This window comes from Drosophila gunungcola (genome assembly GCF_025200985.1).
Source record: "Drosophila gunungcola strain Sukarami chromosome 2R unlocalized genomic scaffold, Dgunungcola_SK_2 000030F, whole genome shotgun sequence".
Taxonomy (NCBI): domain Eukaryota; kingdom Metazoa; phylum Arthropoda; class Insecta; order Diptera; family Drosophilidae; genus Drosophila; species Drosophila gunungcola.
The window spans coordinates 629583-643649 of NW_026453176.1; the positions used below are offsets into that span (position 1 = coordinate 629583).

General features: G+C 36.5%; 1 protein-coding gene across 4 annotated transcripts in view; it reads right to left on the reverse strand.

Annotated features, from left to right (window-relative positions):
- Positions 1-14067, reverse strand: part of LOC128256875 (metabotropic glutamate receptor 2) — a 91001-nt gene that overhangs the window by 60618 nt on the left and 16316 nt on the right. Inside the window, exon 1 of one of the 4 annotated variants that reach the window (XM_052987575.1) lies at positions 155-291. The exons of the other annotated variants lie outside the window; for them this stretch is intronic. The gene's annotated coding sequence lies outside the window, so the exon portion shown is untranslated. Of the gene's footprint in view, positions 1-154; positions 292-14067 lie in introns of those variants that run through there. 4 annotated transcript variants of the gene reach the window in all.

The window sequence follows — 14067 nt, forward strand, 5'->3', positions numbered from 1 at the left end:
ATTTAAGTCGGTGCAAACAAGCTAAGAACAATAGCAATAAGCCTGCTAAGAACCATATTTTTGCCTATGGTGATTTATAGATTTGCATTTGTCTCGGAGGGGAATTTATTATTAAAGCTTAGTTACGATGCACAAAAGTCATGTAAGAACTTACTTTTTTAATCCACGAATATTCTGTTTTATTCCATTAAACTTTATGATTTATGTAATAAATACGTTTCCTTTAATGTTTTAGTCAACCTAAAATGTTTTACTTCAACACATTCTTAATAGTGTGCACGAAAAATATTATTAGTTAAAGATTGTAGCTCTCTCTTGTGGTTTTTTTTTTGGATTAAATTGTTAAATTTAACGTAATAAATATATCATTGTTTCTAATATCTGTTTTATATATTATATACACGTATTTCACGTATTACACTCAACATGTTTTTTTAATTTTATTCTTTTTGTTACATTTTTTTTCTACACTAACAATGTTATTATTTTTTTAGCTTTTATCACTCAAACTTTTGTGTCGTTGGGAATACAGATCACATTCGTTTTTAACGGACAACTGGCCGAAGACATAACCGTGCTCTTTGGATTCGCGTTTAAGACTGACTGGAGGTTTTCCGAGTGGCAGCAAGGACATCGGGATGCTGTTAGCTGATGTTTGGGAAATTTCCCAACAGAGCTCTGTTAGCAGTTGTTGCCAAACCTGTTATCCTTGCTCCTTGCCGAAGGATATAAAAATATATGTCTTGGGAGTAAAGAGCCTTATTGAAAATAAATATTAAGGAATATATTAAAAATACATTTACTTGTAAATTACATTAATGTTTCCACTAATAATTTTATTTGCCTCCTTATGCATTCTTTCCTATATTAAGTATACGCAGCGGTGTATATTTATTTTAAGCACTGCTTTGGTAGAGATTTAATGACTAGCAGTGATATTTAAGGTTCATGTTTAAATAAGATAAGCAAAATCATAATTGATGAGTGCGAAAATGGGAAAAGTATGGTAAGAAAATGTAGGAAGCCATAAGTTTTTCCTCCGCCACATATCAAGTATGCTTGGCTGAGTTTTCCTGGCAGACCGGCAAAATGTACGGCAGTAGTGGACATCTGCAGATTAGTGCGTTTTCCCGCAAAAGTAAACGTTGTACATGTGTCACACCCAGAAAAACAAGTGATCATCGGGGAAGGGGATTCTCAGCAGATTAAACCCTAACCCTCATATCAACTTTATATCTCTGGTTACATTGTGCAGAGTCATTTCAAATTTTGTTTTACCTCATGTAGGGCTTTTACCTACCACAGGTAGTATGTAGAGCAGAGTAATTTCAGGGAAGACAACTTATGGCAACCACAAAGTGGCAGAAAATGCTGGTTGGTAATTAAAATATTAAATTACTGTTGCCCTTTGAGATTTTATTTATTTTTTTTTTGCACTTATTCATTTGTTAGTTTTTTTGCTCATTTACATTTCTAGGAGTTTTATATTTCCATTTTGTAGCATGTACTCACTCCCTTGACCAAGCATTTAACTATATTAAAATTTATATTAAAAAAAAATCATTGGCAGCAAGTTGGATATTTTTTCTGTCTTTCTATTTTACCTTTCGATAGTAAACATTAATATTTTAACACTGTCTAGAACAAGCCGTGATGAATTCCGGTGCCCTATTAAGTAAGTCCCTTGTTTTAACACCTGTTTTTTTTATTGCAAATCAATGATTATTTTTTTTCGCTAATTTGTGTTTTCTATTAATTACTCCCATTCAGTCTTTTGTCAGCTGCAAATGAAGTGCAAAAAAATTGTTAAACGCTTAACGCACAATTAGGCAGTCAGCCAGAAGACGTGTAAAGTGCGTGCCAATGAGCATTAAATAAATATTTGCACGAGAGCTTGGGTAAACAGCCGGAGTCCAAGAACAAGGAGGGTAAGAAGACGTGCTAAACATTTAATACCATTGCACGTCGCTTGGCCGGCAAGACGACAAGCAGCTGATAATGATGACGATGACCTGGCCGGTTCTCGGTACTCGGTTCTCGGTTCTCAGTTCCCAGTTCCCTTAGTTGCCAAGACTGACCCCCGCAATGTCCTGGTCCATGACTATGCCCATCCGTTCATTTTCACGTTGTGCTCGTTGTTTTTTTTCCTTTTTGTTGACAGCATAATTACGTTGATGACAGCCGTTCGACGTGGGAGCTGCTAGACGCTAAGCAAACACAGACTTGGCAATGGACATGGACATGAACGTGGACGTGGACGTGGCGCCATTAAGTGACCCCAGAGACCCGGACACACATGCGAGTGGGTTGGTGGCTGGAATAACGACAGGTGGCACCGGTGGTCAGCCATAATGGAGTGTTACGCACAAAAGCCAGCTATGCTATAAATAAAGTGCAGGATCTCCCCAGATTATAAGCTCGCCCACTGTGCATCGGTATGCAGCTGGAGCCTCGACGTCCCACTGTGCCTGTTGATAAACTGCAAGGCATTACTTTGAAATCCCTGCGAACGCATTTGCATTTGCTCTCCAAATTGGAAAAACTTGTTGTTCCGGTTTAGCTTCACAACCAGATTTTGAGAAATCTCTTTTTGCTGGCTAAGGGCAAGGACATAGTTGCACACAACACAAAAAAAAATTTTACACAGGGCACTGAGAATGCCTCACATTTGCTCCATTATTCACTTTTATGGTCGGCAGTCCTGTGTTAATATTGTTATGAATAACGACCTGGAAGTTTCAAATGTCATTCATTTAGCCAAGCATATGAGCTCCCTACGATTTTTGCTTAATTTTAACACCTGTTTCAGAGTTAAGCAACTCTGAAGCACACCACAATGTACTATTCCTAACTGTCAATTTGCTAGCTTTTTTCTCACCAAAAAGAAAAGGTCCTTGTGGTCTTGGATGTGATTTTTAAAAATGAGTGATGTTATTTTTTCTTTGATGGGAAAGAATTGGCTTTTCTAACGGTCTTGGCTATACAAAATTTAAAACATTCCTAGTACGGAAACTGTTTTTTTTTTTTAAATAAGTTTAAGCGAAAATTTCGCTATCTGTTATTTAATTTACCGTCCTTAAAGACTAAAATTGAAAGTTAAACTTTTCAGAAAATTACAGATTCCGTAACTTTGTTTAAGAATGCAAACATAGCTTACTGAAATTCAGTTGAATAACAAGATTAAAAGCCATCAGCAAAATACTGAAACGGCAGACTGTATAAATAATTATTTAAGGGCAGTGGAAAAGGAAAAAACAAGGTTTAAAAAATATATACGGCATTTAAAAACTCTGCCCTTTTGTAAAAACGCTAGAGGGCGGCAAAAAAAATCGTCTTAAATTTTTCGATTGACTTAGGGGATAACCAAAGTCGGGGAACAAAAATTAAAATTAAATTAATAGTCATTTTATAGAATATAACACTTTTGTAATAGATGCAAGGGTATAAATACTTCGGCTTGCCAAAATTTGATTCTTGTTTAACTTTTTTTCTGTTTTTTTAAGTTGGCTTCGGCAACACTGGCGAAGTGCAAAGTCGGTTGAGTTTGTAATCTATTTATCAACATTATTTTTGCGGTTAAGTTGTTAAAGCAGTAACAAAAAATGATATATAAATATTTTAAAGTAGATTACTGAATCTATAATTTGTATATATTTAAAGCAACCATAGCTTGTGGCCCAAAACCAGGCTTAGAAAAACCCGACAATAAATAGCAACCGAACTACAAATGTCTCTCTACAAAATGGCCATGGTGTTGGTAGACCGCAGAGCCCACACACACTTACAACCGAGCGGGAAAGTTTTGTGCTTGGTAAGTGGGAAACTTTGTCCTGCTGGCATGGCAATAATTGTGGTAATGGTCTGTCTCATAATAATGCTAATAATGCCTATGGGTACGGAGTCTGGACGCGACACGCCCAGCAAAATTATAACTGCCGTCGGCACAATGGCGAGATGAGAGTTTCAATTTCCTCCGCGGATCCGAGTGCCAAGTGTTGGGGAAGCAACACTAACTCAGTGTGCAATTTCCCCATTAGCAGGCGCCTGTGGGCGGAAACTTTTTAATTGTCCCTCAACAACCCAAGCTCCTTGAGGGAAACGCAATGTACCATAACTTTCGCCCTTTGCAGCGCATGCCGCCTGCAAGTTTGTTAGCCTTTCTGAAGCGTTCACTCGCTCAGTTAGGTTATCAAATCAGGGCAATTAGTGCACCTATGGGAGGCGACAAAGGATTCCTTGGACCGGCACCATCAGTATGGTTTTGCCTCCTAGTTTGAGAAAATTTGAGGCAACTTGTCAAAGGCCATGGTGGGCTCTGGTGGAAATAGAACCCATACGAAAGTAGCTTTTTCTTTAAGGCCTTTAAGAGTTTCTCTCTCTTCTTCCCAAAGTATCAGTCGACTTTTGTGGTGGTGCAAAGTAACTTCTTCAATCTGCATAGTTTAATAAAATATATAATTCTGTGCGACTGCTGGCCAAAATTCATACCCATTCAGCAATATGCAAATGTAGACCAACAACGCTAACTTCTCTGCTTGCAGCTCGCTGATTTTCAATGTTCTGCCAAATATGCAATTCTTTTAAATGAAATAAAACCGTACGACAGCGAGTTAAGTCGCTATATCCGTTGTTTTGCGAGGATTTAGCGTTCTCTCTGCGATTTTTCCCCCGTGGCGAACGTGTGCGGAATTCGCAAACCGTAAAAAATTCATTTTCTCCCACTCTTTTGTACAAATTGTGTTGCGATTCCGGGATAGTTGGTTGCGATTTAAGCAGCAAAGAGCGGCAGGGTGTGGCTTAAAGCCCTCACTTGGAATCAGATTGTCTGGCAGACTGTCATTTGCATAAAGTGACTCCGACTCTGACCAGCCGGAGCAGGTTGGGCTTAGTCCACGGCGACCTAAATCACGAAACACATGGCGCCCATCGGCTTCACAAAGGGAACACAACCAAAAGCCTTCGGGCACAAAAGTGTGGATGCAGAGCAAACGAGCAATCCTCTTCATGGGTTTGCAGTGCGTTTGTCATAAAAATGTCACAAAGGTCAACCGGATGGCAAATCTGCGATGGGTCCAGAGACAACAGAATTGGCTACAATATTGGATATTGTTGGACCTTTGTTTTTTCACATTTAAAATGTTTTCGAAGTCGACAGTGAATCTTATCGTTTTTTGAATAAATTAAATCGTCTGTAAATAAATCATTTATGATGGCAAAGTATATATTTTATTAACTGTCGTAATTCTTATAAAAGTAAATAAAAAGAAATAAAAAATATAATTTTTGTAAACAGTAAAACAGTAAACAAAAAATAGAAAAGCAAGTTTTCTTTTTGCGGCCAAGAGAAATACACCTTTCGTTTATATAGATGATTTCTCGCTTATCCACCACAATTTCATGAAAAACAACAATTTTTAAATTTTTGGAAAAGTTTTGGTAAAAAGGTATTATTTTTACCACCCATTTGCACCAAGCTTTGTTGACTTTCTTCAAACAACTTGGCATTACTTATATGGCCCCGGTTAATTCTCGCAGATTCATATACAAATATTGTTTAAGGCAATTCAAATTTATAAAAAGTTTCTAAATCAAAGCTTCAATAGCAGAAAGTATACCAAATAATTAAGCTTATTTACGAAGTGCATTACACAAACTTAGATGTAAATTAATTTGTGTTAATTGTTTTTACTTGAGCACCGCAAAAGTTTTGCCTTACATTTCCCCGCACAGCGCAGAGCATTTTTGGCAAGCACTTGCAACTGGGGGTAGAATCCTGTTGCGGGTGGATGATGGAAGGAGCCTAATGAATTTCCCGACTGGGTTGGCCTTGACTCTCGTTCACTCACTTCCTGTTTATGGCCCGACACGCTCGCCTGCAAACTTTCGACATTATCCGTACACCCAAGCGGGCTCTCTAGCTCCGTGTCCGGCTGGAGTTCGTCGTTTGTCGTGAGTTGTTCGTCGCCTGTCTGTGTCACTCGAATGATTAAAGATTTGTTTTATGTCCTTGGCCACCGCTACTTTCTGCTACAATGTAACAAGTTTCAAGGCTACCGCAGCCGTTGTAAAAACTTTGACATTTTGTTTTGAGGTCATAAAACTTCTAATTTAATCAACTTTAAGTTGGCTTTTGCATCACTGAACGCATCCGCCCCCGCATTTATTGGCGAGTTAAAGTCCACAGCTCACGGACAACCATAAAAACTTGCCCCTTTAAATATTCAATCGACCTGCCCCACCCACTGGATAGTCGGGTTTTTAGTGCGGTTATCGAAGGTCATGAAAACGCACATCAGAAATGATTGATGATCATTTCGGACATAGTATGTTTTGTCTGGTCGGTCCACTCATCTCCGAATTGCCCCGACCCTTGTTTTCACAGCCCTAAAGTCATTAAAAAATACTCTCCGGTGCTTCAGCTACATGACGTTCTCCCCTTCTGTCGATTACTGAGAGTCGAGACTTTTAAGTCGCTAATGAAGTTATGAAATGCGAAAACCCTTTTTTTGTGGCCTGCCATCAGCATGACAGTAAACGCGGCTTGTCATCGAGGTAATTAGTCTAAGGATACCCGGGGAAATTCAAATCAGAGAACGACAAAGCTATGAAAATAGAAGTTAAAATATAATTTGAACAAGAAAGGAAGCAAACTTCGGCAAGCCGAAGTTCATATACCCTTGCAGCTATTGCAAAAATTAAATATTTTTTAAAACATTAAAATTGTGATTTACTTGCGTATATGTCTAAAAACATTGAAGCTATGATGATTTGCAGCTCAATTATTATATAGTTTTTTTATATATTTGTATTATTTCTATGGGAGCTATATGATATAGTCGTCCGATTTTGATGAAATTTAAACCGTAATTCTGAAATATTTAATCATTACTATATGTCGAAGAACTAATAGAAAAATTAAAAAACAGCAAAGTTATAATTTTTTTTTTGTATTTGTTTTCCGATTGTTCCAATGGGAGCTATATGATACAGTCGTCCGATTTTGATGAAATTTAAACCGTAATTCTGAAATATTTAACCATTACTATATGTCGAAGAAGTAAAAAAAATTAAAAAACAGCAAAGTTATAATTTTTTTGTATTTTTTTGCGATTGTTCCTATGTGAGCTATATGATATAGTCGTCCGATTTTGATAAAATTTAAATCGTAATTCAGAAATATTTAACCATTACTATATGTCGAAGAACTGATAGAAAAATTACAAAACAGCAAAGTTATAATTTTTTTTTATTTATTTTTTCGATTGTTCCTATGGGTCGTCTATGGCTATAGTCGTCCGATCCGGCTCGTTCCGACTTATATACTACCTGCAATAGAAAGACAACTTTTGGGAAAGTTTCATGCAGATAGCTTTAAAACTGAGAGACTAGTTTGCATAGAAACGGACGGACAGACGGACAGACGGACGGACAGACGGACATGGCTAGATCGACTCGCCTAGTGATGCTGATCAAGAATATATATACTTTATTGGGTCGGAGATGTCTCCTTCACTGCGTTGCAAACTTCTGACTGAAATTATAATACCCTCTGCAAGGGTATAAAAAGGAAAAATGGAATGGGAACACATGGCAGTCGTAAATCATTGCTTTAAATGTGCTCATAAAGAATTAAACAAGAATATCGGTGTACATAAAAGCATAACTTAAACTGATCCTTGTCAAACAAGATTAATTTATATTTGTAGAGTAATGCGCCTTATTATCTTGATAATTACAATTCAAACAATCCTCTGTGTATCCACTGCTATCGTTAATCATTTTTGTAATTGAAATTGTATTTCATTATTCAATTACAACATAGTTGATTTCACTCGCAACCCTTTAAATTGTATTTTAAAGGCGAAATTTTCGAAGGGGGTTTGCACATAACAAAGTGAAATTAGTACCATCAAAGCATCCGCATGCAGCTTTATAATTTCCGCACGGATATGAGAAAATCTCGCAAAAGAAAGTTTGATTTTGGATATTTTAAGACATGAAGGATTTAAGCGAAGACGGCTGTTGGTGGACCTGAAAAAAAAACCTTTAATGAGCAAACGGAACTTGTTGTCGGCACCCACTCAAGCATTCACAGAGCAAGTCCTGCCCCCGGTCCCCACTTGATTGTCAGTTGCAACCGCGCTGCACTCGTTCATTTCGCATTCCGCCGTGTTTGTTTGCATAAACTTGAGCGACAGGCGGACGGATTGGGATTGGGTGACTGGCTGGCTTTGAATGACAGCCTGGATGGGATGGGGAGAAAAAATCAGCGGACGAACACTTCTGCTGCCTTCGCACTCAGCGGCAGCTCGCAGTGTTCTTTGTGTTGCGTATACGCGGCATTGGCGCCCGTTTAATATGCACGCTTCGTTTGCAGGACATCGTGTTAGATGTTAGATGGCGATTCTTGGATGCGTCAAAAGGAAGAAAAACATTGATTAAAAATTGAAAACAAAACACAAATAAGGCCCAATCACTGCTGGCCCAAATAAATCGCGTCATATAGTTACCATTGAATACTGGACTAGAGCGTAGAGCGTCTTTAATATAAAACCTCAATAGTCAGAAAAAAAACATTGACTTTTATATGAGTTAATACAAATAATACTATGTACTATGGTGTTGCGGCGTTTATTTTAAACGCCTGAAGCAAAGCAACAGTTATATTAATGAAAGCAGAAGCTATGTTTCTAATGTTGCATGAAAATGTTCCTTATTTCTTCGACAAGCTATTTTGAACAATCTTAGTCGTAGATTTTATTTTTAGAAACGTAAAATTTCTGACAGCATCGCAACAGCAATGTTTTGCTTTTCAAAGTTCTAAAGCTGTTGATGCAGCTTCGCTTTTAAACGTCAAAGCAAAAACGAAATTAAATCAAATGATTTCACAGCATCTGTCGAACTTTTCACAGCAAGAAAAGCAAATAATACATTAGCTTACATATACGTACATGTTCCGATGTTTGCTTTCATTTGAAATTTGCTGGGGTCACAGCAACAGCACAGCATAAATTTATGTGCTTTTACTAATTTTCTCACAGTATTTCCAGCCTTGGTAAAAGATATTACGATATTACCATTGAGATACTCTTTAAAACTGCACTCGATTGCACAGTCGATATGTTAAATATTAAACGAAAATAAAATACAATATTTCAGTCAACCAATTAATATAACTCCATAAACTGTATCTGATATAAAATTTATTCCGATTTCAATCACCTGTTTTCTTAACCTAATTCGTTATTTATGGGTAATGTAATTCAGAACGGAAACTATTGTATTGCTCATGTTAAATTTTTAATTGTATGACACTGAATTTAAGTGGAGCCTGACACCATAATTTAATGCCTAAGATTCGCCCAATGTCACGTTGACAACGTTGTGTACTCATAATGAGTCATTATATGCACATCGGTCAGCAAGCAGTTTATGTGTTTAAATTCATCAACGAATTGCAACTTATTTGTTGCATTAATACATTTAAAATGCAGGCATATTGAAATACTTAAGATATTTTTACCTCCATATATAAATACGATACGAATACAAGTTATTAAGCTAGGCAACGATCATATAGAAAAATTACTGGCGGACATGGTCAATAATAATCCTTTACTTATTGCTGCACATGTGGCTGTTGAAATATTTAATAGATTTAAAGTGGGAAATAACTTATACTGACCTAGTTTTGTCCTAAAGATATTTCCACTGTCACCAGACCAGCGTCCTTGCTTATATACAGAGAGAAAAATCTTGCGATCTAAATTTGTGAGCAATGTTCTTAAATTAATATTATTTTTTCTTAAAACAAGAATTTTGTATTTAGATTTAAAATTTTCAGGTTCTTGACAGCCCCGATTTTGAAATGAAGATGCCGTTTCAAGCTAAAAACTTAGATTTCTTTTATTTTCTATATTTGAAATTAAAAAAAATCTTTGATCAAACCTCTTTTTTTACGTTTTTGTTGCTATTGTTGAAAATTATCTGAGTCAATTAATCTCTTAATATATTATATGGCATTTAAAAATAAGTGATTGTAAACAATAATATTTTTAATTTCTTTATGATTTTAAAGCAATTTGACCAAAATAAAACGTTCTTACATATAGAAAAGTTATTATTGACTTCGGTTACTTTATAATAACTTTACTATAGCATCCAGGATTCCAGAAAATCCGAACACATCGCACCTTCACACCATTTTGTCTCGATTTCAACACCATTTCCTTGGATTAAGATTTCGTTCTCTGTGCACGTTATGTTTGCCTAAAACTCTGGCGTGTGTTTGAAAAGCCCGAAAAGTGTTTGGTTGCATGCGGAGATATAGAATACCCTTTAACGCACACTGGACAACATGTGGAAGAATAGAATTTTCCATTAGATTGAGTTTTGCAATCATAACGAAACGGGGAGCATCATAAATTCCATTTTGTTTTCGATTTGCCAGTCCCGCCGGATAGCAACAGTTGCTACTACGACTCCTGCTCCGGCTCCAACTATCTGCCTTGCCCAGATACGGTCAAGTTCATGTACCAACATTAATCAGACCACCCTCCGTGTCCGTTTAAGTCGAAAGCCACGAACACTTGGCCGCGACGAACATCCTGCAACATAGTTCACAGAAGTTTGTATTGCTGCACGTTCACACCCGACGAACAAAGGATTTAGCACTTACGAGACTGGGAAGGCCAGAACCCCGACCCCCAGCTTCATCACTATGCCAGTTCCATGGCTGCTAAACGAAACTGCAGCTCTGAACTTAACCTTTGATTTCGGCAGGACAAAACACTTGGCTTTAATGAGAGCGTTTACCCAGTAAATCGAATGCCGACGCAATGCTCTTTATCAAATTAATTGGACTTTCTATTTCTTTGGATATCGAAAATAAATTAAATTTCTTTATTAAGCTTCTTCAGACTCTAAATGTGCCTACGCAGCTCAAGTTTGTTGCCAAATCTGACCACGCCCAGCTTTACATCTGTCCAAAAATTTTGCAAAATAAAGAAATATAAATAATCTTATTCTTCTAAATGTTAAAATTAATAATAATAATAAAATAACAATATTTAATAATAATAAATTTGTATAATTATTATATTTATTAACTCTTTCTCTAGCTAATTTTATTAAAGAACAAAGCTATTTGGAATCTGTTGTCAAACAAAATCAGTCAGACTTATAATAGCAAATTTTGTGAAAAAAAATTATTGGGCACTTCAATTTTTCAAAAGTATTCAAGAAGCAATAAAAAAAATGTAGAAAAACCTTTACGTAAAATTTTGTTTGACTAGAAATCTAAGCAGTACATGTTCGAATCCAATGTCAAGATACTTTTTTAAACTCTCCTTTTTTTTTGCATTTGATTTGCCTGTGTAAAAGAAGACACTTAACAAGGGAAAACGCAAACGTGTCCTTATGTGCTTAGCTAAGACAAAATACTTTAGGAAATTATTTGAAATATGATCATTTTATTTTTATTTTTATTGTCAATACATAAAAATAAACAATATGTGCAAGGGTAGCATAAGATTCTATTTTTTCTTTATATATACCGAGTTTTGGACAAAAGCCAGTTTTTTTTGTTGAGAAAATTAATAAAATAGGTACGAGGCCCTTTTTAATATGCATAAAGCCTATTTATGCTTATATTATTAATTTTTCGTCATAAAATTTTATATAAGATATATTGCATGCTGAACGTGCAATCGTCACGACTTTTTGACCTCATTAAAAAGGTGTACTCGTGCTTTTTTTATTTATGTGTTATTTTGGTTACACTCTCTTTAAGTTTATTCATTTGATATAAAAAGTGTTAAGTAAACCCTTCGTTTCTGTTGAATTACATATTTTTTTGTGTACTCTTGCAAGGAGTTTAATAAATTTAATCAGATGTTTTTCCATATGCAAACAAATTATGTGCTTTTTGGAATCTCCAATTAGCAGCATGAATTCTGTTTAATTTGATTACATTCCCTATTGCACTTTCAACATTATAAGAACAAAAACGACAGGAAGCATTCAGCTCAATTTGCATAAATGCGAGTTTGCAGCAAAACATAGAACGTAGTTTTGCAATTTATTATTTAATTACCGAAAACCATGTTTGGTTGTGTTTTTGTCGAATTCTGTTTTTCAGCTTGCATCGATTTACATTTAAATGGGAACTTTTCGTATGCAGCTGTAATTGAAAAATTGAAATTTAGTTAAATTGATAAGTGATTGGGAAACAATAGTTATCCATTGAAGAAGCATTTAACAGTTTTGTAAGTACTGGCAGATTGATAATAAAATATTGACTTTAGTTTGAGATTAAATCTATGGACTTCGGCAGCGGAATCCATTTGTTCTTGGTCTCGGCTGACAGGCCACAAATCGACGGGTCAACGGATGGATGGGCTTTTTATGGGTTGCCTGATGGGCTGTAGGTTTCAGCTTGTTGTGTTTGTAGCTCGTTGGCAGGATGCAAAACATGTCGAGGAATCCCAGAAAAACACTTTTTGAAGAGCAGACAAGCAATTTGTTGAAGAAGACGCTTGAAATAAAATGCTGCTGCCAATACAGAAATTCATTTATCAATTCAGTGAAATGGTACTCGTGCTTTGTGACCAAAAAACATTGCTTTCACAGATGAACAAATATTTCGTTTTTCTTTAGAAAAATATTCAAATCATATTTTACACTTCATTTTATTTGATTTGTTTTGTTTTGTCGTGGTCAAATATTCTCTCGACTTGAAAATTGAAAGGCAAATATCTCGTACACTTTGCTATCTTTTGAGATTGAATTTGACTAGAATGCCTATTTTAATTGAACAAAAGGCAAAACCAAGAAGGATTTTTATTAGCTTAAGTTTAATTAAGTCTGTAAAAGTTGTTGGGGCCCTTTGGGAAATGGCCTGCAGAATAATTGCTTGCCAAAAATAATTACTTTTTCGGTTGCCAAATCATCCTTATTTGCTTGGCTGTTAATCGGCTTTGCATCTAAATGGCAAAATCCATTTCATAAATATTAACGAAGTCCCCGTTGAGGGAAATGCATTAGCATAAAAAGAACTCGATTTGGCCAGAAGTGCCCGCCCTTACCTTTTGCAGTCGTAAAAAGTGAAAAATTGACAAAATGTACTCTCATCAAATATGCCACGGCATGTGTGGGTTTTCGAATGGAATTATTTTTTTTCCCATTGATTTATAATTTATGGCGGTTAAAAGGTTCTAACACCGCTAACCTTCAGCAGATTTTGGCTTTCTTGTTTCAATTAGGAAGCTGACACACGCACTGGCACACCACAGTATGCAAAAATATGCGAAAAATTAATTTTCATTTAATTGCATGGTTGCTGGGAAAACTAATTAAATTAAAAGCCCTTGAGGCACATTTCTGCCGGCCATTAAACGGATTTAAGAAATGTAAATTGCGTTTTTGGCCCCAAAGCTTAGTGGCCCGAAGCGTTGGAAATTCGTTTATGAGCTAGGTGCTTGTTACCCGAGTTGTCAAGAAGCTAGACATAAGCTGGCACATATAACGAGCATGAATAGTGCCATTCAGCAACCAACTGTCGACTGCAGTCACTCGGGCGCTCATGTGTGACACTTTTGTGTGCAACGCCCTCAAACACCCAGACAAAATAAGCATAAAAGGAGCGTGGCAAAAAAATAGGACAAGATAAGCATGTATATAATACGGAAAAATATATTTAGATATTGGCATGTTTTGACATTTATCGGCACATCCCCGTGACATGCTGGAGAAATTATTTTCATGGTCGCCTGCCCTCCAATAGGTTGGCATGCAAATGGGCTCCCAGATGGCATTCCACACTGCTTTCCGCTTACTGCTTAGTGTTTTCGAGATAAGCTTCCGCTTTTGTCGACCCTGCTGATTGACTGAACCCTTGATCCATATTCTCCGCATTTTTCCGCTGCTGGCAAGTTGCCATTGTCCGATTACATTCCGCCACGCTGGCATTACGTTCCGACACCAGCTGCTCCACTCAACCGCCCATAGCCCATAGCCCACAGCCCACAGCCCTCACATCCGCAGACATATCCATATCCATATCCATAT